This window comes from Mirounga angustirostris, unplaced genomic scaffold, assembly GCF_029215605.1.
Source record: "Mirounga angustirostris isolate CCGP_5_RB_7025 unplaced genomic scaffold, mMirAng1.0.hap1 SCAF_1, whole genome shotgun sequence".
Taxonomy (NCBI): Eukaryota; Metazoa; Chordata; class Mammalia; order Carnivora; family Phocidae; genus Mirounga; species Mirounga angustirostris.
In genome coordinates, this window is record NW_026991709.1 from 57,041,116 (window position 1) to 57,062,577 (window position 21,462).

Sequence of the window (21,462 nt, forward strand, 5' to 3'; positions counted from 1 at the left end):
GGATAAAGGGAAAAATTTGGAGCTGAAATACACGGACTCATAACAACATTTCACCTTTATCCAGTGCCTCTGACAACCAGGAAATGAACTACTGTCTTTTTTTATCTACATTTAAAAAAAATTTAATCCTTATAATAAACTTATGCAATTTGCTCAATTCACACATATTGGATAGTAAGATGAGGTGAAATTTAAACTGGAGTCTGTCTGGCCAAAGCCCATATTCTTTAGCACTCTGTTTTGGGAAAAATACCCAATGGTATCTATGTTATTTGTATTCCAAGTGTAAAAGAGAATGGAGTCCTTTCTAAATTATTAGCTTGGATCCTCAGAGTATATATTTATGACTCCCTCCCCCAGGTGTTCTTGATCCTATGCAGGCATAAAACCCAGTATCAGAGTAGTTTTCCTCTCCTCCAGGGAAGTAACACACACACACACACACACACAACACACACACACACTCCTCACCCTCAGTTCAGCATTTTGATCCCTTTCTGAAATTGCGAAAGAAAATCGTCCTCTTCTTCTGGTCAACAAACATTGTTTTGTTGATTTGTTTGATTTTAATGTAACATAGAGACAATTTTTTCATTTATTGTACCAGGACCTTTTATTTCCGCAGTCCAATCTCTCTCTCTGAGTAAGGGAAATACGTCAAAACTCCCCATATGGTTTTCTTTCATTTTCTTCACAGCCCCGTAAGGGCGGTGTCATGTTCAGACACATCCTTTCACACAAGGAACCCGACACTCAATAAAGGCGAGTGCCCTTCTCAATGTCACTCAGCTCACAAATCCCATAGGTCTCGCGAATCCAAATTCTTTGCTCTTTTTTCCTAATACACAAGCAGTTTTCTGGATTCTTCGGGCTCACAGATGTGCGAATGGGACAATAAAAGCCATTTTCAGAAATTAAAAATGCCAACTGACTAGAAAGCCTGTTCTTGGGCTACAAAGACCAACTCAAATGTTGATTGCTTTGCTTTTGGCTGAGATTCTATCAGGTCAGTGTGGTAATGTTGTTACTCTAATTAGATTTTCACTGAGTAGTGGAAATGAAGATACTAATGGATACTTAATAAAATCTGCCCTAAAGGCAAAAGCCAATTCAAGCCATGTGCCCATAAGCAAAGTTAAGAGATCAAAGGAATTCTTGCAAGGCAAAAGGTCAGAAACCACTGGTTGCAGGCCTGTGGGATGGTATATACCATATGTAGGTAGGGGGTCTCTTGATATAGACAGTTCCTGTCTTGGTTAACTCTCTGACCAGATGGTGTCCTGTGGTCAAGCAAGAAAACCTAAGGAACTCTTCCTACAGATTGGGTATCTGTCATGAGTGGTGTCCCAATACTTCTAGAAGCCAGCTAAAGTTACAGCCGGCATTCTTGTGCCCTATGAATTTCATTTCAGTCCTAAGATGCTCTGAGGAGTCAGGGAGAAACTTCATCAGTTGTGCATCTGTGGGGACCAAAAGTTTTTATTCCTAATGCTTCACTGGGAACTTCTCCTGGCTGGCCAGCTAAGTCTCCATCCCATGTGACAGTCTTGTTATATGCATCCTTGCTTTCGGGTTAATGTGTATTTTCATTGCACTTTTTGTCCCCATCTCCATGCCCTCAGAGGCTCTAAAGGTCTTGGTGCAGGAGGACCCATTCACTTTGAGCAGTGAGCGGAGAGAATGAAACTTCTGCCCTGCCCCACACCAACTCATTCCCCTCCTCTTGACAGTTCCTAGGTCAAGTTTCCCTTGGGAGCAGTTAGGGAACTGAAGGTCACAAAGAGCTGGCAATGCACCATGCCTTGGAGGGTTTCCCAGAAAGCAAAATGAAAATGAGATTGTTTTCACATAAGACTTCTGTATTTGGAGGACAGGATTCAAACCGTTTGAATCTGCAGTTTCACTGTGCACTTAGGTAACCCCCCGAAGTCTAGTTGTTTTTCTTTTCCTAAAGCCAAAACAATATCAAAAATACTTCCTGCAGAGAACTCTAACTAGGCAGAATTCTTTTTTGTCATCGCTGAGCTGATATTTTCAAGGATTCATATCTTAAGATAAGCCTTATATGATGTGTTTAGCTGGGGCTCTTGTGTCTTTCTGTGTAGTGATGGCTGGCCATGGGCCTGCCTTGTTGTAATCTCATTAGATGTCACAATGCACCCAGCTGAAAACTTGTGGTTAGTAAGTGAGCAGGTTGCAAAAAAAGAAAACCCAGAGGCCAAGCAAAGATGTTGCAGTGAAGGAGCAGATGGTAGGTTCTCTATGACCTGAAGAAAACCAGTACCTCCATCCTCAAAAGATATACCTTCAAGTTCAAATATATGTATTCCACAAAATTGAGCTTTATTTCCTGAGTAGAAATCCTGAATATAGGCAAGAACCAATGGCTAGGCCTCCCAATGTCTGACTGTGCTCTACCAAAATTCATTTCATCTGGTTTCTCTTTGCAAGATGGAAGAACCCTTGGCAAGAGTTATTATTATAGAATATAGTTGTGTTGGTAACTTAGAGTCCGACCAATAGAACATAAAACATAGCCCGACAGAGGCACCCTGGTCCTGACTCCACCATTATCTTGCTCTGTGGGTTGGTGCCAACTTTTAAACTTCTTGGTGGTGACTCAGTTTTGATTCTTTACTTTCTGCATCTTCACTGTGAATAACCACAAACATTCATTGATGGGGTCATCCTCAGCTCTGTTGTCGTCACTTACTCTTTCCGAGAAACATGTTAGACACAGTTTTTGAAAGAAGATTGAATAATCTTGAAGGTTTTTAATTTATCTAGTGAGCCAAACCACAGCCTCCTTAGAGTCCCTTGTTTGGGTCTGTGTCTGTGGATGTGTGCACACATACTTTTAATTATTTGTACAATACTCTGGGGGCGCCTGGGTGACTCAGTCGGTTAAGCATCCGATGCTTGATTCCAGCTCAGGTCATGATCTCAGGGTCCTGAGATTGAGCCCTGTGTTGGGTTCCATGCTGGGCGTGGAGCCTGCTTAAGGTTCTCTCTCTCCCTCTCCCTCTGACCCTCCCCCTGCTCCTGCCTTTGCGCAAGTGCTCGCGTGCGTGCTTTCTCACTCTAAAAAAAAAACCCACAATATTTTGTACAGTACTCTGAAGATTATGAGTTCTCAATAAATATTCACTGATGATAATAAATTGGTAGTTGACTGTAAATTTAGTAGAGAAAGGATTAAAAAAAAAAAAGACTTTTTCACTGCCAGGGATGACTAAAGAAAAGAAGGAAAAGTATTAACCTGTGGCGTGGTGGGCACGGTGCTTTGACGATTACTTGCTCTCCAGCGGTCCAGTAACAGATGGCCCAACAGAGCGGACACTGGTTTGGTCCGATTGTGCTGTTGCTGCATGCTGCCTATGCAACACGGAGCAAATCCCTTCAGCTCTCTCGGGCTCAATTGCTTTTTTAAACAATGGAGGCGGGGAGATGGGTGTGTATGATTTTGTTATGGTCTCCTCCAGTTTTAATATTCCGTCTTTTATGAAAAACTAGAGAAGATCAACAGTTCTTTTAAAAAGAAAATACACAAATGGATGTTATCTCTCTTGAGCCACTTTCGCTATCTCTTAGGTAAATGAGCTGTGGGAATAAGAAACTGCTAAAAAGATCTCAAGAATGAAAGTCCAAGGCTGTTATAAGATTGGAGAAGGTGGGCATCCATCTTTTCTGGAGAAGGAGCCCACGCAGCTGGAAAATGGAGGCAACCGCCTCTGAGTTCCCTCCCGCACCAACCCTGACAGTGTATCAGCTCAGCTTTGCCACCCCTGTGTATCACGGATGGGAGCTCCAGCGAGCCGCCAGTCCGGACTATCATCCTCCCTCTATAAATAAACAAAAGCCCTTAAAGGTGACGTGACTTGCCCAAGGTTACAGGAACATGGCAGTGTGTCCAGTGGAACTGTATGTGTTGGCGACATCATAAGCAAAAGGCGGAAGAGTGAGGGACAGATCTGCACCTCCTCTTAAGTTCACAAAACAGTGGTCAAGGGCTCTGGAAGAGCTGCAAGTTTGCTTTGGATCCTGAGACCATTTGTGTCCTCCTGCCCCTCCCTGAGCTGCTGCCTCCCAGCTGCCCTGCCCAGGGTTACTCACCTAGGGGGTTGCTCACCGGGTGCTGGTGCTCACGTCCCTTCTTGTAAGCTTCATGAAAGGCTATTTGTAATGAAGAGAAGGCACAACAAGGAAGAAGAACAATGCATCAAAGATCTTCCCTGAGGGCTTGAACTCAAAAGGCAGTTTTCCTGGGAGAGACTCTGGTTTCCCTTTTATATTCTGCAGAAATGAATGGCCATCAGGATGACTGACAGAATTATGACGTTCCAGTCCAACGTGGATAATTTTTATTTTTCACCCCTGGGGTTACTTCACTCCTCTCTGCTCTACTTCTCCCACAGAAAGGAAAGTATAATGCTTGCTCACTGTGACAATGGGAAAGCAGCCCAGAGCAGTACCGTTCAAAGGAAACTGCTAATCTCACCAAGCACCAAGGCAGGACTGGAAGTGCTAGTAAGAAAGTGTGTAGTATCACAGCCCACGCGGGTCTACTTATCACTTCAGACCCATGCCCAGGGAGCTCTAAGTCCCTGCAGAACCATATTCACAAGTCATGGCTAGGAACTTCTGGCCCCACAAGAAAAGCACTGAAAGAAATGAGGCAACAATGGTCTCATGTCTTGGCAGCATTCAGAGGTTGCATCACTTTGCTATCCATTTTTTTTTGTCCCTTTTTAAAGATGAGAGAGGAAAAGACAATATTAGTTACTATCACCCAGGGATCTCTGGTAATTTTTGGAGTGATGGGGAACGTCATGAATTCAGTAAGAATAGACTGGTTTCCTGGCAGGTTCTTCAAGTGACTTTTCACACTTCTCCGTTTGTATGTTACTGAGTTTTCATACTTCTCCGTTTTGACTCTATTTCCAATATCTAACTGGCTTCTTCTCAGGTAGTCTCTTGGGGAAAGGGATGGGTAACACAGATGCATAGTTGATACTGTCCACAATCATATTAGCTAGGCTCACTTTTCAGAAGCCACAAAGCAACCAACCACCCACCAAAATTCACCCTTGGGTTACCCACCAAATACATCCAGTTAAGGCAGGTTAGGAAGAAAATAAGCTTATGATTCAACAGTATACCAACCCTTAATGAGGCCAGGGAACCAAAATGGCCCGCGATTCCAAGAAACATTATATCAATGTCAAATGTAGCTCAAAAACAGACCTCAGTGTACTCCCATGGGACAGTCTCATCATTCTCTAATGCTGATAACCAAGTGACCAAGCACCAGTAAGTACTGTCGCAGCTCCTTCTATAGAGTCCGGGAGCACACCATCCCTTCTTGAACTGAACTGAGTTCCCAGTACTGGGCTGGATTCTCCAGCCTTGTCAGTCTTCTAGTAGGAGAAAAAGTGTTTCAGGAGCAATAGAAAGCCCTGTTTTCCTACTTTCCAAAAGCCATCTGGCCATTCACACATCTACCCTTAGTCCTCACTCAGCACACAGTGAAGGGAGTCAGAGTCCATAAGTGTTCTTCTATCTGTGCCCATCACTCTGCCAGACAGTGAAGGTAAGGAGGGGCTTATCCAGTAGAGACTTTCCAGAAAATTAAGAGACTGTTCCTAATAATCCCATGTTTTTACTGCCCACTAGTCTGAAAGGCAAAGAGGCAGCATTTTCAACAGAGGAAATTTTCATGCTATAAATCTTCAGGCATTTGGGGGCACCAAGTGTTTTGATGTAATTGCAGTAAACCTAAAATAATTTACAAGTTGTGTGTGTGTGTGCAATGCATGGAAAGAATTTTGATATGAGAAAGACATTAGATCAGTTTTGCAGAAAGAAAAATCTTTAAACTATTCCTGGATGTAGGTTACAAAAAATCTAGGTACTTGTTTAATTTCTGGAATTAATTAGCAAACGTTTGTCCAAAACATGGGCTTAAAGGACTTCTATTGATAGCATAGCCCTTCTCTAAAATTGCTGCAATGCATTTTGATCATTTTTAGAAAAGGCGCACTACAAGAAGCTTTGGCATGTAAAACATTCTTCTGAGATGTCTACACGAATCTCAGGGTCAGTTAATTATATTGAACTTCATATGTCTTCAAGTAACTTGTGGCATGCCAAATTCATATCTCATAACTATCTTATTTTACATGATTTGTTAAGTAAGATTAACCAATGAAATTTGAGTAAACTGATCAACGGATACAATGGCTGAAGCATTATTTGGTTACACTGTGTGCTTAGCCCAGTCTCCAGACATATTTTTTTCTCCTATTCTGCAGACAGACTCTCTGACCATGTCTAGTTATGCTCAGTCTTTGGCTGTTCCCCTAAAGGGATTATCTGAGGGTCACTATTTTTCCTCTTTGAATGACTGTCTGACATAATTCCCACTGGGATACTGCTATTTTTCATATCAACTTATATCAGAAATTATTAATTCCCAATTGCCCCAAGCCAAGGTCATAACAGCAGGTTGGAATCAAATGTTTTCTATTGTTCTAACACAGATACAATAAAAAGACATTTATAGAGTGCCTAATATATGCTTGACACTCTGCTAAGTGCTCTAGATACAGAAACGAGTAGCTCACAGTTTTGCCCAGAGGAAGACCAATATCTTGTAGAGCAGATGAGCAGATGAGCCAACTATCCTAAGAAAGAGAAAATATAAGAGTTAAGATAGTTGTGGTGGCCATGACTAAGGAAGATTTGATTCCCTGGAGAAGGAAGGTAGGGGGAGGGTTCAGAGAGATCCCTCTAATTGAAAAGGCAGGAACAGGGAGAATTAAAACCTCACCCTGAAATAGAGCCAGTGCCTCATTCACATTCCTTGAACTTGGAGCTTTAATTTAGAATCGTTCTCTGCAGCCCAGACCTCACATGCTCTCCCAAACCCCGGGGACCTTTGCCTGGTGAACTGTCTTGTTATAAATCTGATCTCTAGTCAGTTATGACTTGAATTTCATCTATCCTGGGAGCAACCTGAAACAGAGACAAAGAACAAAACACTGGAGAAATAGCAGAGAAGTCTTCTGATGTTAGCAGCTGGTACCAGTTTGGAAGCTCAGAGTTAAAGGATAGGGATGACCTACCCACACCCATCCCAACAGACCTCCATTACCATCCGAACTCCAAGTCCGACTTTAGCATCACTCAGCTGAAGCAGGAGGTAAGCTGGAAGGGTAAGCTTAGTAGCTGGAAATCCTTCTGAGTTTTAAGTTGGCTTAGGTAAATCTTTAGTGTGTAAGTGAAAATTTTCACCATCTTAAACAGCGCACCTACTTCCTGAAGCTGGGCCAGCGTGTTGTGGAGTTGTCTGATTCTTTTAGAAACTCAGATGGGAAGTCACACTCCTAATGGATCAACTCACATGTTGGTTTCATTCTTTCATCCACTGAAAGAAAGAATATATGTAAGAGTTAATTAGGATAGATTTGACTACCCAAATACTTAAAACTCCTTTTACAAATACCATACGGAAAGGTAAAAATAGAAATGGTGAACAGGAAAGTATATTTGCAACATAAATAACAGGAAAAAGTTTGCTATCCCTGAAGAGAACTTGCAAATCCATCCCAGCTAGAGGCAATATCCCAGTAGAAAGCTGAGCAGAAAATGAATTGACAGTTCTCAAAAGAAGAAAGCTAAATGACCTATAATCATTTGAAGAGCTGTCTAGCCACACTAAAAATGAAATAAAGCAAATCTAAATGGGAAGATAACATTTCCTTTTTATGAGATTGGCAAAATTTGGGTAACACCAGCCATCGGTGAGCAGGTGGCAAACAGGTGCTTTCATACACGGAGATGATAACAAATGCGAAATGCTGCAACCTCCTTTCTTAAGGGCAGCTTGTCAAACCACATAAAAATGTCTCACGGTGGGTAATTTCTGACTTAGCAAATTCACTGCTAGGACTTGCTGTTAGACAATAATAGAAGAGTGCATTAAAAATTTCCCATAGTACACATGTATCTACGTGAGGCTTGTTTATACCTGCAAATTTTGCCAAGGGCGGGTGGAAGCCACACAGAGACATGCGCATGCACGAGGATACTGGGCCGCAATCTCCTCGGATGAGCTCCATCTAGCAGCCCGGGTTCAGAGCTTGAACTCTGTCACCAATAGATCCGTGATTACATGTATGTCTACCAGTTACGAGCTGTGTGACCTGGGTGAGTCATTTGACCTCTGTAAGCCTCAGTTATCTCATCTTTAGAAGCGAGGACAATACTACCACCTGTGTTTTAGGATTGAGCCGAACTGGGTGAGAGTATGAAAGTGACGCGCTTGGCACAACGCTTGCAGAATAACCACTGCCACCGAGCCTCTTGATCCAATGCGGTCAGCTTCTGCGCAAAATGACAAACTAGACAGACCCAAGGTTTTACCTCTTCATCTTCCCAAGACCTTATTAAAAGAAAAGCATGTTTGGGGGCCCCTGGGTGGCTCAGTCAGTTTAGCATCTGCCTTCGGCTCAGGTCATGATCCCGGGGTCCTGGGATTGAGTCCCGCGTGGGGCTCCCTGCTCAGTGGGGAGCCTGCTTCACTCTCTCCCTCCCTCACCCCCTGCTTTCCCTCTATCTCAAATAAATAAATAAAATCTTAAAAAAATAAAAACATGTTTTAGGGGCACCTGGGTGGCTCAGTCGTTAAGTGTCTGCCTTCGGCTGGGGTCATGATCCCAGGGTCCTGGGATCGAGCCCCGCATCAGGCTCCCTGCTCAGCGGGAAGCCTGCTTCTCCCTCTCCCACTCCCCCTACTTGTGTTCCCTCTGTCGCTGTGTCTCTCTCTGTCAAATAAATAAAATCTTAAAAAAAAAAAAGCATGTTTTAAAAAAGAATAAACTCAGAGAAGAAGATGTTACCAAAAAAAAGAACAATCTAAATACATTTTCCTGGGGCACCTGGGTGGCTCAGTTGGTTAAGCGGCTGCCTTCGGCTCAGGTCATGATCCCAGGGTGCTGGGATCGAGTCCCGCATCAGGCTCCCTGCTCAGCAGAGAGCCTGCTTCTCTCTCTCTCTCTCTCTGCCTTCCTCTCTACCTACTTGTGCTCTCTATGTCTCTGTCAAATAAATAAATAAATAAAAATAAATTATTAAATACATTTTCCTTAGTGATTAAAATTATTACTGTTATAAAAAAAATGGATAGTCTGGAAAACCATGTTGAAGAAGTTTTTTTCAAAATTTAGAGCAAAATGACATTGGTGGAAATGTAAGGTAAACTGTAATTAAATAGTAATAACGAAAATTAGATAGCCAACATATACTAAAAGCACTTGAATATGTGCCAGGCACTGATTTATACCCTCTCCATGCATTATTTCAATCAGTCCTCCCAGAAAATCTGTGAGGTAGCTAGTAATATCATTCCCTCTCTTTACAATGGGAGAGATGAAGAAGGCCTTAAGCAATTAGGAACTTTCCCCCAGGTCACAGCTAATATGTGCTGCATTTAGAATTTGCACAGAGCCAGGGTCACTGTGCTGGATTGTCTCTGTCACCTTGGCATGTCTGCTGCCCCTGCTAAGGACCTCTCTGCACCACAAAGAAGCAGAACCTGCATCTCCCAGACTGTGCCCCCCCCCACGTTTCAGGTTAGAGCCTGCAGGGGGTATCTGTAATTTGGAAGGTGGAACAATAGAGGCGTTGTTCCCCAGAGCAGTGGTCATCAGACACACAGGCGGAAGATGCCTACGAGGTCTGAAGCAGCTGCAAGGTGAACATCACTGCTGGGATTGCACACTGAGCTAGTCAGTAACAGTTCAAGAAACTTGCCCTCCTCCGGCCTTTCCAATGTTTTTTCCTTGTATTAAAACATTTCCTACTGAAAACACACAGAAAGGCTTTTGTTTTCCTGATCAAACTCTGACTGATTCAGGCACGAAACACTGAGACCCAATCCAGGAAGTCCCACATCTAACTAATAGGTGTCCCAGAAACAGCACAGAAAATTGAAGGGGAAAAAATATCCAAAAGTAGAATCTTAGTGCTCAGCAGTCACAATGCTTAGGTTAAAAGAGCTCATGTATAGCAAAATGAATTTAAAAACAAACAAAAAAACCCCAGTGAAACAAAGAAACAAACAAACAAAAACCCAAAACAACTAAGCAACCTGTTATATTTTAGAATGCTAAAGATAAAAGGAATAAAAGAACTTTCAGAGAGGAAAAAAAGGAACAAACAAGACTGTGAATTAGACCAGCTTCTGACCTCTCACAACATCGCCAATGGGTGCTCGAAGGTGTTGGGGAAATGCCTTCAAAGATTTGAGAGGACATGATTTCAACCCAAAATTCTGCACCTAGCCAAACTATAAATGCAAGGTTAAAGTAAAATATAGACATTTTTGGTCGGTAAGGTAAGGATTGCAAAATTTTAACTTCCATGCACAACTTTTTAAACAAGGATGGAATCCTAGTTCACTTAATAAACTTTCTGTAGCATGCAAGATGATGTATAATCACTTTAATTCTATGGGTTTATTGCCATGAGTATTAAAAAATATATAGCATAACAAGCTTTCACATTCACGTATATTATTTAGAACAAAAGTTTTGGAGGTACTTAGAAAAAAAAGAAATAGGGGCGCCTGGGTGGCTCAGCTGGTTAAGCGGCTGCCTTCGGCTCGGGTCATTTCAGGGTCCTGGGATTGAGCCCCACGTCGGGCTTCCTGCTCCGCGGAGAGCCTGCTTCTCCCTCTCCTTCTGCCTGCCGCTCTGTTTATCTGTACTCTCTGTCTCTCTGTCAAATAAATAAAATCTTAAAAAAAAAAAAAGAAATAGTATTTGAATATGGCAAGACTGTAAAGAGAGGACATGAATGAAGTTTGGGAAACACTTGGCTAAAGTAAATGACAATATATTATCTCTTCCAAATATATTTCCATTTTAAAAGAAGAGACTTAAAAGACACTGCAGAGGCCAAAGCAGGAACTCATCGGCCATAGCAAGGGCAGGACAGAGGAGCCCTGGGACTGTGGTTTGTGACCCGCCCCCAAAGATAGCCCCATTTCCTTTGCTTAGACTCCATATTCCTCGCCCTCCCCATGGAAGCCTCTGGCTATTTTGGCTTTCCCAGAAAGGGTTTCCGGCAGGGAAGAGAGTGTGAGGACCCAGGTGAACTGAGGGCTCTGAATTGCCTACAAGTTCCATTTCTCATGATAAAGAAGTGCATGAGCAACCTGGCTCATACCAACACCTTTATTTTTCCTTCCTCCTGTTTCTATTATTTTTTTGTCTTGTTGGTTTGTGCTTTTCTGTGTAATTTCAAATCTTATTTGGAGTGAGGAAGAGTTTATCTAAATAACATTAATGACATAAGCTCACTAACCTGTGGGCACACTGGAATTTCTGGTCCTAAATTGCTGGAATTAACCTCGTAGTCAGGGTGCTTGGTTCCACAGATAGACGCTAACTCTGCTTTAAGCAGGAAAGGAATTTATTGGAAGGCTGTCACATCGTTGACAGAATGGGTAGGAAGGCTGGAGAGCAACACAGGAGAAGACGTGGACGATAAGAGAGCCAAGATGGCATCACAGAACAGTCCAGAGGCTGTCACACCCACCTGCTATGGTTCCACTGGCCACAGCTGGACGCCCCCCTCCCTCAGGGGCACTGGCCATCATCTGGGAAGGCCTCCCGCACATCTGCATTCCTCAGCCAAGCTCAAAGTCTCTGGCAGATGCAGCTGGTGGCCTGAACTGCCAGGGAACTGGGGGAGGAAACAGCGGGCCCTCCGGGCTTGGGTCTCCTTATCAGGATTCCCTGCAATAGGAAGACAGGGTAGGCAAGAATGACAAAAGCCCACTTTGCTTGGTGACTTTGTGAGGCCCTAGCTGAGCAGCCATGTGTCTCTTTATGCTCACCTCACTTCCCTGGTTACATTGAGCAGTTGGCAAAACAGAATGTTGGTGTTAGAGTAATTACATTAACATAATATCTATTTCCTTTTCTTTCAAAGTCAGGATTCAAACAGGAGTTTCTCATTTAAAATTTTGGAGTCTTTTTATTTGTACTTCTAAATAAACTTGGACAAGGCTGAGGAGTATTTCCTGTCAAATTCTATTGAGACATAAGTTTCAGATTACCTGTGAGTCTTTTTCATTTACAAGAAAAATCCCTTTTGAGGATAAGTTCAAAGAGACTGAATTTTCTAATGTAATTAACCACCGACAATGTAAGATCCTTATTTCATGAATTCTTGAGAGAGATTTTAAACTGTGATAGTGCAAAACCACTGAACTGCTTAACTTGAGAACTAAGTAGATGTCTCTAGTAAATTCTGGTAAAAAAAAAAAATCGGTGGGGAAACAAAGACATCTCTTTTAGTGGTGTATGAAAAATGATGTAGGTACATATATAAAGTAATTAATATCAACTATGGGCTGATACTCTGCACCCAATTATATTCACAAGCAAGATTTTTGTTTTACTGGATCTGACTCTACACTGAGTGATTACAGACACATTCCCCATGTTTGTTTTAATCTCCTTTACATTTTATGTCCTGGAGGGTGGTGGTGTTCAATTTAATTTGTCAACCTATGTTAATTTTACAAGAATCCAGATCAAACTGCTGTGTAAACAAGGAGTGCCTTGCAGAGTTTTTTGGTGATTAGGCTGGAGAAGTCACAGCCGAACTCAAAAATATGCTGCCAGGGGTGATTTTTCATTTTTCTTCCTATAATTTTAATGGCTCCAATGAAAGAGCTGTTTTCCTTTAACAATAGTATCCTTGTTAAAAGTCCTTTAAAGAGCTCTTCCACTACACTGAAACAGTCTAATTAAACCACTCATATAACAAAGATACCAGCAGTTGCTAAATCCAAAGATTATAATTCCATCTCACGGCAGAAATTTTTAAAGGTGATTTTTTTTCAGCATTTAGCTCGATTCCCAGTTTAGGGGACCCCTGTCCATTCAGCATTTCTTTGCAGAGATACATCATTCATCTGTGAGATTTACTACAATGGGATATTATTTTCCTCAACAGAGGCTGTTATTGAGACTGTGGATTATCAAGGCAGCTGTCCGATTAAGTTTTTATAAAGGATTAGGGGGTTATATGAGCACCCAACAGCTGCACCAGTGAGGATAAAACTGGGGTTCCTAAATCGTATGCTTCTTGGTATATGCAATGAAGTGGTATATTCTTTACCCATGCAGCAAAATACTCATATTTAAAGGGAAAATCAAAATAGGAACAAAACCTCATTCATCTGAGAGCAAAACACTGTGTGAACAAAAATGAAGAATAAACAGAAATATATAAAACGTTGCCCTCCTCTGGAGGAGTCTCCCATGGTCTCAGGTGGCATGATGAAAAATTTCAAAACGCTAAATAAAATTAAAGATTTAAGGAAAAGTTTGAGGCATTGAAGAAATTCTGTGAGTTAGTGCGTGAGTCACTACTGAAGAATATGGATATCTGCTATGGAATCTCAGAGGCAAGAGCACTTTGGGGCCAGAGGTTAAAGAAGATAGTTGATGTCATTTATCAATGAAGACCTCTGAGAAAAGTCATCAGGATTGTCTGAAGTGCACTGTGTTAAAGTTGAAAGTGACCCAGGAGAACATCTCCTCCTCCAGTGGTCCCTAAACTTATCTGTTGACAAGAATCAGATGAGAAACCTGCTAGAAATAAAAGAAATAAACTAAAATAAAATAAAAATTTAAAAATAAACAAATTTTAAAATAAAATAAATAAATAAACTATATGGTGCCTTCCTCAGTCCTATTGAACATATATGCCAAGGATTGTGTGAACCTTCTTTTATTAAATTTTAAAGAATGTTTAACTGACTCAGAAGGCCCAAGAAACTGTATTTTTACCCCAGGTGACTATTTTCAACCAGAAATTTGAGAAAAACTCTTCTAAGTTAACTTTGTGAACTCAGAAAACAAAACATTACACAAGTACTAAATGTGAAAAACAAAAACAAAACAAACCAGATGGGGACAAAGATGCGTGTGTGTGTGTGTGTGTGTGTGTGTGATCACCTTCAGGAGGAGCAGGGAGAGAAAAAGTGTGCAAGGTCCAGGGCCAAAGAGCTATGGCCCAGTGTCTTTCTTGTAATTGACCCTCAAGAAATACCTGGTACTGGCTGAATTAAAAATGAAGCAAAGAGGGGCATCTGGGTGGCTCAGTAGGTTGAGCGTCTGATTCTTGATTTCGGCTCAGGTTATGATCTCAGGGCTGTGAGATGGAGCCTTGTGTCGGCTCTGCGCTGAGTGTCAAGCCTGCTTGAGTTTCTCTCTCTCCCCTCTCCCTCTCCCTCTCCCTCTCTCTCTCCCTTGCCCTCTGCCCTCTCTCTGCCCCCCTCATTCTCCCTCTCTCTAAAAAAAATAAAGAAAGAAAAATAAAATAAAGAAAATGAAGCAAAAACAAAACAGGTTGTAACCCTCAATGATGACCTATTTATTACCACCTTACATTCAATTCATTTATAAAGTCTCTCTTGGAGACACAGGCATGCACCTTAAAGAGTCTCTTGTGGATTGTGTAGCAAGACTGAGTGAAAACACTCAGTACCTGGGAAAAATGTAAACACCAGGGGAGATTTGAAGTAGAGAGTCGAAATTTAAGAAAAGGAGACTCTGGGCTGTGTCACAGAGAACATATCCCGGTGCTTATATTAGATTGTGGTAGATTTTGCTAAAGCATGTGGTAGAGTGAATAGTTCACAAAATAATTTTAAACTGGCTTCGAAGACCTTGAAGAAAATTACTTAAAAGTAGCCCAAGCCCTCAGCAAGCCACAGAAACATAAACTGCCATCTGGGGGATAATCTCACTGTGACAGGATGGAGCAGATGACCTAATGCTTTCTCCACCAGCTCCCACCACGCATGCTCAGCTTCTCTGCCTTCCTCTGCCAGGGGCACTTTCTAAACTTCAGTGTGTGTATGTGTGTACATCTTTTCGCAAAAGAAATGCCTGTATCGTATCCTAGTACATTCTAAAATTCTCTTTTCATACAGACTCCCGCTTTTTTAAAAGATTTTATTTTATTTTATTTATTTATTTGAGAGAGAGAGAGAGCAGGGGAGGGGTAGAGGGAATGGAGAGAGAGAATCTCAAGCAGACTCCACGCTCAGCATGGAGCCTGACACGGGGCTCAATCCCGAGGTCATGACCTGAGCCGAAACCAAGAGTCAGACGCTTAACCGACTAAGCTACCCAGGTGCCCCTCCCCACTATTTTAATATTGAATTTGTGAGTCACTTTACTAAAAAGTTGATTTACAAAACAAATAGGAATAATAATGTTTTGACATTAATGGTTTATTTCTTGACTTTTTGAGTATACACACACGCACACACACACAAACACACATATATATATATTTATATATATATATTTTTTAATACCAGCATCGGAGTCTACTAGGAACATCAAATTGTCACTAAATTTTTTTTCAAACAAAATATTTCAAATGTAGTTTTTTGCTGTGGGCATAGCTTGAAAAATGCATGCCTTGACATTTTTCACAGGACCAAATCCATGGAAAGGGTGAGTCAACAACCATGATGAAATCATGACTCTACTAGACTCGGGAGAGACAGATGCAACACGTCATACTTTGCTAACGGGTCCCATCAGGGTGGGGTCCCAGCCACCTGGAACCTGTACATATCACTCAGGATGCCAGGATGAATGGAGAGTTCACAGTGAAAGAAAGGAAAAAGAAAGATTACTGTTTCTCAGAGCTGATTAGAGTGAAAATGTAATTATATGTATTATTATATTATATGTAATATAATATATAATATAAAATTATATATATATAATTTTTTCAATTGTCTATATTTCCACATCTATATATCTATATCTCCCATATACATGTACACAGGCAGTAGGGAATTTTTGTTTTAGCATGTAGATTTACTGTTTGTACCAGTTGAGTTTAAGATGACAAAAAAATAATAATAATAACACCTACTAAATGCCAGCATTGGACGTTATCCAAATCAGTCTTCATAGCAACCCTATGGTTATCATTTTTTCCCCAATTTATAGGAGAGGAACCCAACCCAAGTCTCAGAGAGGTTAAGTAACTTGCCCAAAGGCACACAGCTATTAAGAGGTCAGTCAGATTTTGGCCTTGGGCTTATCTTTTTCCAAAATTTTTATTCAAAATTTTATGTTGCGATTAAAATATTTATTTTTGTTTCATAATAGTGACAACATGCAATCTGTGAGGCAAGGGTCTTGGAGGCAGAGAATGTGGTGTACGTAGCAGAAAGGGAAGGCCACGTGAAGGCCCAGTATCGTCATTTTCTCGCACTGAATTCGGACTGGAGCCACCACACTTCTGCAACAGCGTCTCAGGAAAGATCGCTAGGCAGGGGCTCCCCGTCCACCAGGTCAGGGTTTAATACCCAGCACACACCTTGTCTTCATTCGCATGGGGCTAACCCACACTCGGGGCCTGCGTTCTTCTGTAAGTCTACAGTGAATTAGAGTCAGACTGGCCTAGCAGCACAAAGTACTGAGCAAAACTCTTTTGAAACGCAAAAATAGTTTCTGGCAACAGAAACCATGTTTTCATGCGTATTTTACCTTATTTAGAGATGGAAGCTGGACCCCAGAGACCCTGTCAAACCAGAACTTCATGTTAGTGAATCTTTGTTGAGATAAAAGAACATGTCCCACCCCAAAGATGTTCAACACAGGTCATATCCATAACCGTAGTTTCTATTTTCTGGCAGAGGTGAATAAAATTTCCTACTATTTTTCTACTAGGAAAAACAGCATCTCACATGACAAGAAAGGCTTTTGTAACAAATTCGCAAACTTGGAATAATTTTTATTGAAAGTTAGGCTTACGTGGTTATTAAGAGGCAGATTTGTGTTGGACTGGGGGCCCATTTTACACTGGTCTCTGGAGAAGGAACTGGAGGGAAGAAAATTTTTTCTGTTTTCTTGTCTCTGCAACGTGCATTCAGTTTGAGTTTTTCCCACTGAGAGGCAGGCGGGACCAGCGAGCCCAAGACCAAGACAAAGCTTGCGTCAGAGCTTACAGTTGAAAACTGAAGCCATGATGTCTCCCATTTTCAGCTTTAGTTGCTTAACCCTGTGTCATGAATTTTAGGCAGGGCAGGCAGGAGACAGGGGGACAGGATGCCACCTGGCTCGTGTCTAGCACTGTTCAGAGCCTTTAAAACCAAGCATGTTTGCAGTGCTGACCCTGGTTCTGCCATTCTTTAATTCAACCTAGAACCACAGATTTAGTCAAACCTATTTTTCTCTTCTGACATGAAGAGTAACGTGAAGCTAATTGCCCAGACTGGAAATTGAGCAAGTGGTTCCAAAACCAGAAGTGGGCTACGCACGCCCAGGGGAGTGGATAAAGCTCAAAGTCGCCTCATGCATGTTGATTCAGAAAGGAACGGACGCCGTTGATGAAATTTATCACACAAGATGGGATTGAGAGCAAATCCTTCATCCTAAAAAGGACAGAAACCCAGAAGGGGATGACTGGGGAGAATGAGTCACTAGCAGCTGTTAAGAATCATAGACATCTATTCCTGATTTAACTCTCTCCTTTATCTGCCCCAGAAGCCCGAGGTTCTCAAACTCTGGCTGCTCGGAATCAGCTTGAGGGCTTGTTAAAATACGGATTGCTGAGCCTGATCTTCAGAGTTTCTGATTCAGTGGGTCTGGGCGGGGCCAGAGACTCTCGTTGCTTGCGTTTCCTGGTGATGTTGCTGCTGGCCAAGGGTACCGAACTGTAAGAACCCGGGCTCTAGGTAATACCCGTTTCAGAATTTAGCCCAAGACCAGTTTTTTTTTTTTTTTTTAAGATTTTATTCATTTATTTGAGAGAGAGAGAATGAGAGAGAGCACATGAGAGGGGGGAGGGTCAGAGGGAGAAGCAGACTCCCTGCTGAGCAGGGAGCCCGATGCGGGACTCGATCCAGGGACTCCAGGATCATGACCTGAGCCGAAGGCAGTCGCCTAACCAACTGAGCCACCCAGGCGCCCAAGACCAGTTTATCTACCAGGAAAACCAGCGCAATATATTTTTTTTAAAAATGGTACTGTCAAGGTAAGCTAAAAGCCGGAAGGAGAAGCCAAAGGACCATATTTTATCGAACAAGTGATGCCCCCTATTCTGGGGGATATCCGGAGAATTCTCACAAGATTCAACCCAGGACCAGAGCAATGTGGGCCAAGGTTGGCCTGTCCTTGGGGAGGCAGGAGAAGGTGTCAGTTCACTGGTGCCAGACGATTTAGATTTGAGACCCCAGTCTACCCCCTAAGGGTATGAACTTGTTCAGTCACTTAGCATTTCTTTTTTTTAAATTAATTAATTAATTTTTTTATGTAGTGTTCCATGATTCGTTGTTTGCGTATAACACCCAGGGCTCTAAGCAGTACGTGCCCTCTTTAATACCCGTCACCAGGATAACCCATCCCCCCACCCCCTCCCCTCTAGAACCCTCAGTTTGTTTGACTCAGAGTCCATCGTTTCTCATGATTCGTCTCCCCCTCCAATTTCCCCCCCTTCATTAGTGCTCACCATAGCACATACCCTCCCCAGTGTCCATCACCCAGCCACCCCATCCCTCCCACCCCCCACCACTCCAGCAGCCCTCAGTTTGTTTCCTGAGATTAAGAATTCTTCATATCTCACTTAGCATTTCTAAACTGCAGTCTCCTTACATGTAAAAATCAGGAAAATGATACCACTAATCTGGAAAAGAGATGTTTAGAAATCTTTAGCATAGTGGTTCATGTGTAATAAGGCTTGGGTAAATGCTAGCTAATTAGGTACTGTTTAATAATATAATTAGTCATATCCCACCATTATTATATAGCCTGTATGTATAACACTTTTACTACATTCTACAAATTTTGAGGCCTGTCTCATCTTCAGGTATTGGAAACTGAGGCACTGAGAGGCTAAGTATCTTGCCCGGGGGCATCCTATGGAGCTCTCTGAAGTTAATGCCCCGCAATGCCTGCTATTAGCATCATTCTAATCCCAGATATTTAAGTGTGATCTGATCCAGACCTTCTGGACAGCCGTCCCCGAGAACCTGGCCATCCTCCTCAGGATTAAAGGAGGAGGTATTATTACTTCAGCTCCCCCTGGAGTCTCGCTCTGCCTTTTTTGGCCCAGAAGCTGCCGTATGTAGTTTGTATCTGAAATGGAAAATTTCTGTAACACAATACTCAGCTCTAATCCCCACAGACTCTCTCTAGCTTTTTTTTTTTTTTTTTTTTGGTTTGGGTTAAACTATGACTTCATAAGCAAAAAGAAGCCTCATTTCCCAGTGTTCTCAGCAAATTCATAAACATTACAGATTCAAAACCCTCCGGTTCCTAGGAATTCCAAAGAATTAATTTCCCTTTTCTGAAAAAGCAGAGCGATGACTGAGAAGTGAGAAGAGAAATGGGAAAATTAAAACTACCTGCCCTTCAGGACCCGTGGCTCTGCGGGGGGCCGTCCTCTTCTCCCGCTCCCCTCCCCCAGCGTGGTGTGATCCCCCGCACTCCCATAGGTGCCCCGAAGGAACGACAAGAAAGCATGGTGCCCTTAGCTTGATGACCCTGCCTGAACCTGGGAGTGTTGGACAACCAAGCAATGGAAAGCAAGGGTTAGAGGTTCGATCCATTGACTCACTAGCATTTTTCCCTCCTAGAGCATGAACCCTCTACAAACCGTGTCTACTGCGAGCCTGGACAAATCTGAACAGAGCAGTGGGTTTCCACGGAATGATTTGCCCCTCTGACAAGCTGCTCCGGCCGAGCGGCAGACTGCGCAGCTTCTGGAGCCCAGCTGTCTGGCTCTGATTCCCAGCTCCGCCCCCTGACTAACTAGCCCTGTGACTTTGGGCCGTTGCACAACCTCTCCATGTCTTCCGTTCCTCATCCAGAAATGGGGCTCGATCCCTACCTTGTAAGATTTTACAAGGAATAAGTTATTTAAGACATTATAGAGTGTTCAGGAAAGTTCCTGGCCCATAATAAGGTCTCCAGGCATTGCTCTTGTTATTACTACTAGTTCTACCCTAGGGCAAGTAATGGAGCATTTCTGGCTACATTTGCTCAAGAAAAACATAATGGCCTCATAGAAAGGAAGGAAGCAATGTGGTGTCCTGGTAACAGGGCAGCTTTGGAGTCAGGCAGCCCTGAGTTTGACCCTTAACACAACGACTTGTGTTGAGTGACCTCAGGCAAGTTATGAGCCTCTTTGAGATCCAGTTTTCTGTTTATAAAATAGAGATAGTAACACCTACCTCCTAGGGTTCCTGGGAGAATCCAACGAAGTACTGTTTGAGAAACACTTGACCCTCGGTCAGCAGCCAGGGAATGGGAGTTATTACATGGTAAACTGGTCACATGAATAAAGAGACCCATTAACTGCTGAAACCACTTATGACCACCCTATTCCATACAACTGACTAAACTAATTCCAACACCTAAGATTCTTAAAAAAAAAAAAAAAATACAGTGTTTTGACTTAGGATTTTTCAACTTTATGATGGTGCAAAAGCAATATGCATTCAGTAGAAACCATACTTCAGGGGCGCCCAGGTGGCTCAGTCGTTAAGCGTCTGCCTTCGGCTCAGGTCACGATCCCAGGGTCCTGGGATCGAGTCCCACATCGGGTCCCTGCTCGGCGGGAAGCCTGCTTCTCCCTCTCCCTCTGCCTGCTGCTCACCTGCTTGTGCTTGTGCTCTCTCTCTCTGTCAAATAAATAAATAAAATCTTAAAAAAAAAAGAAACCATACATCGTATTTGGAATACTGGGATCTTTTCTCAGGCTAGCGATATGCAGTACAATACTCTCCCACAGCTCCCAGGCAGCCCCCCGCCCCGTCCCGATTACAAGGGTAAGCAACCCCTCCACTTACAACCATTCTGTTTTTCACTTTTGGTACAGTTCAATAAAGGACATGAGACATTCAACATTTTCTTATAAAATAGGCTTGATGTTAGATGATGTTGCCCAACTATAGGCTAATGGAAGTGTTCTGAGCATATGTAAGGTAGACTCGGCTGAGCTGTGATGTTCTGTAAGTTAGGTGCATTACATATGTTGACTTAGGATATTTTCAGCTTACGAGGACTTCATCGGCTCGCAGATCCCGCTGTTAGCGGAGGAAGTACTGTATTATCAAAGAGTACAGGATAAAACAGCAGTCTCTGTACATTTTTCTGTCTTGTGTTAAACTTGGTTTGCTGTCTGGATTTATAAATCACTCATCACCCCTACCCCCAATTTAGCCTCTTTTCTTTATCAATCGCATTTTTGTTCCAGCATATGCATGGAGATATGGGGTTTTACCAGGTTTCATAAAGGAACTATGATGAAAGTACTCCCCAGACGTTGAGATTTCAACCTCCAGAGGGTATGAAATTCTGTGATGAAACGAAGGTCCTTAGGGCATCACAAGCAGGGTAGCGGTGTCGC

The 21,462-nt window shown here is 42.5% G+C and overlaps 1 long non-coding RNA gene across 3 annotated transcripts in view; it reads right to left on the minus strand.

The window, feature by feature from the left end:
- The window catches only part of LOC123863367 (uncharacterized), a 46,906-nt gene extending 27,082 nt beyond the window's left edge, over nucleotides 1-19,824 (minus strand). For 2 of the 3 annotated variants that reach the window (XR_008504997.2, XR_010410658.1), the window contains exon 1: nucleotides 4,114-6,331. This is a non-coding gene — a long non-coding RNA (uncharacterized LOC123863367). Of the gene's footprint in view, nucleotides 1-4,113; nucleotides 6,332-6,623; nucleotides 6,684-6,829; nucleotides 7,015-7,310; nucleotides 7,427-11,601; nucleotides 11,802-19,707 lie in introns of those variants that run through there. The other variant, XR_010410668.1, reaches the window with a different exon arrangement.
- Between the last annotated feature and the right edge of the window lie 1,638 nt (nucleotides 19,825-21,462).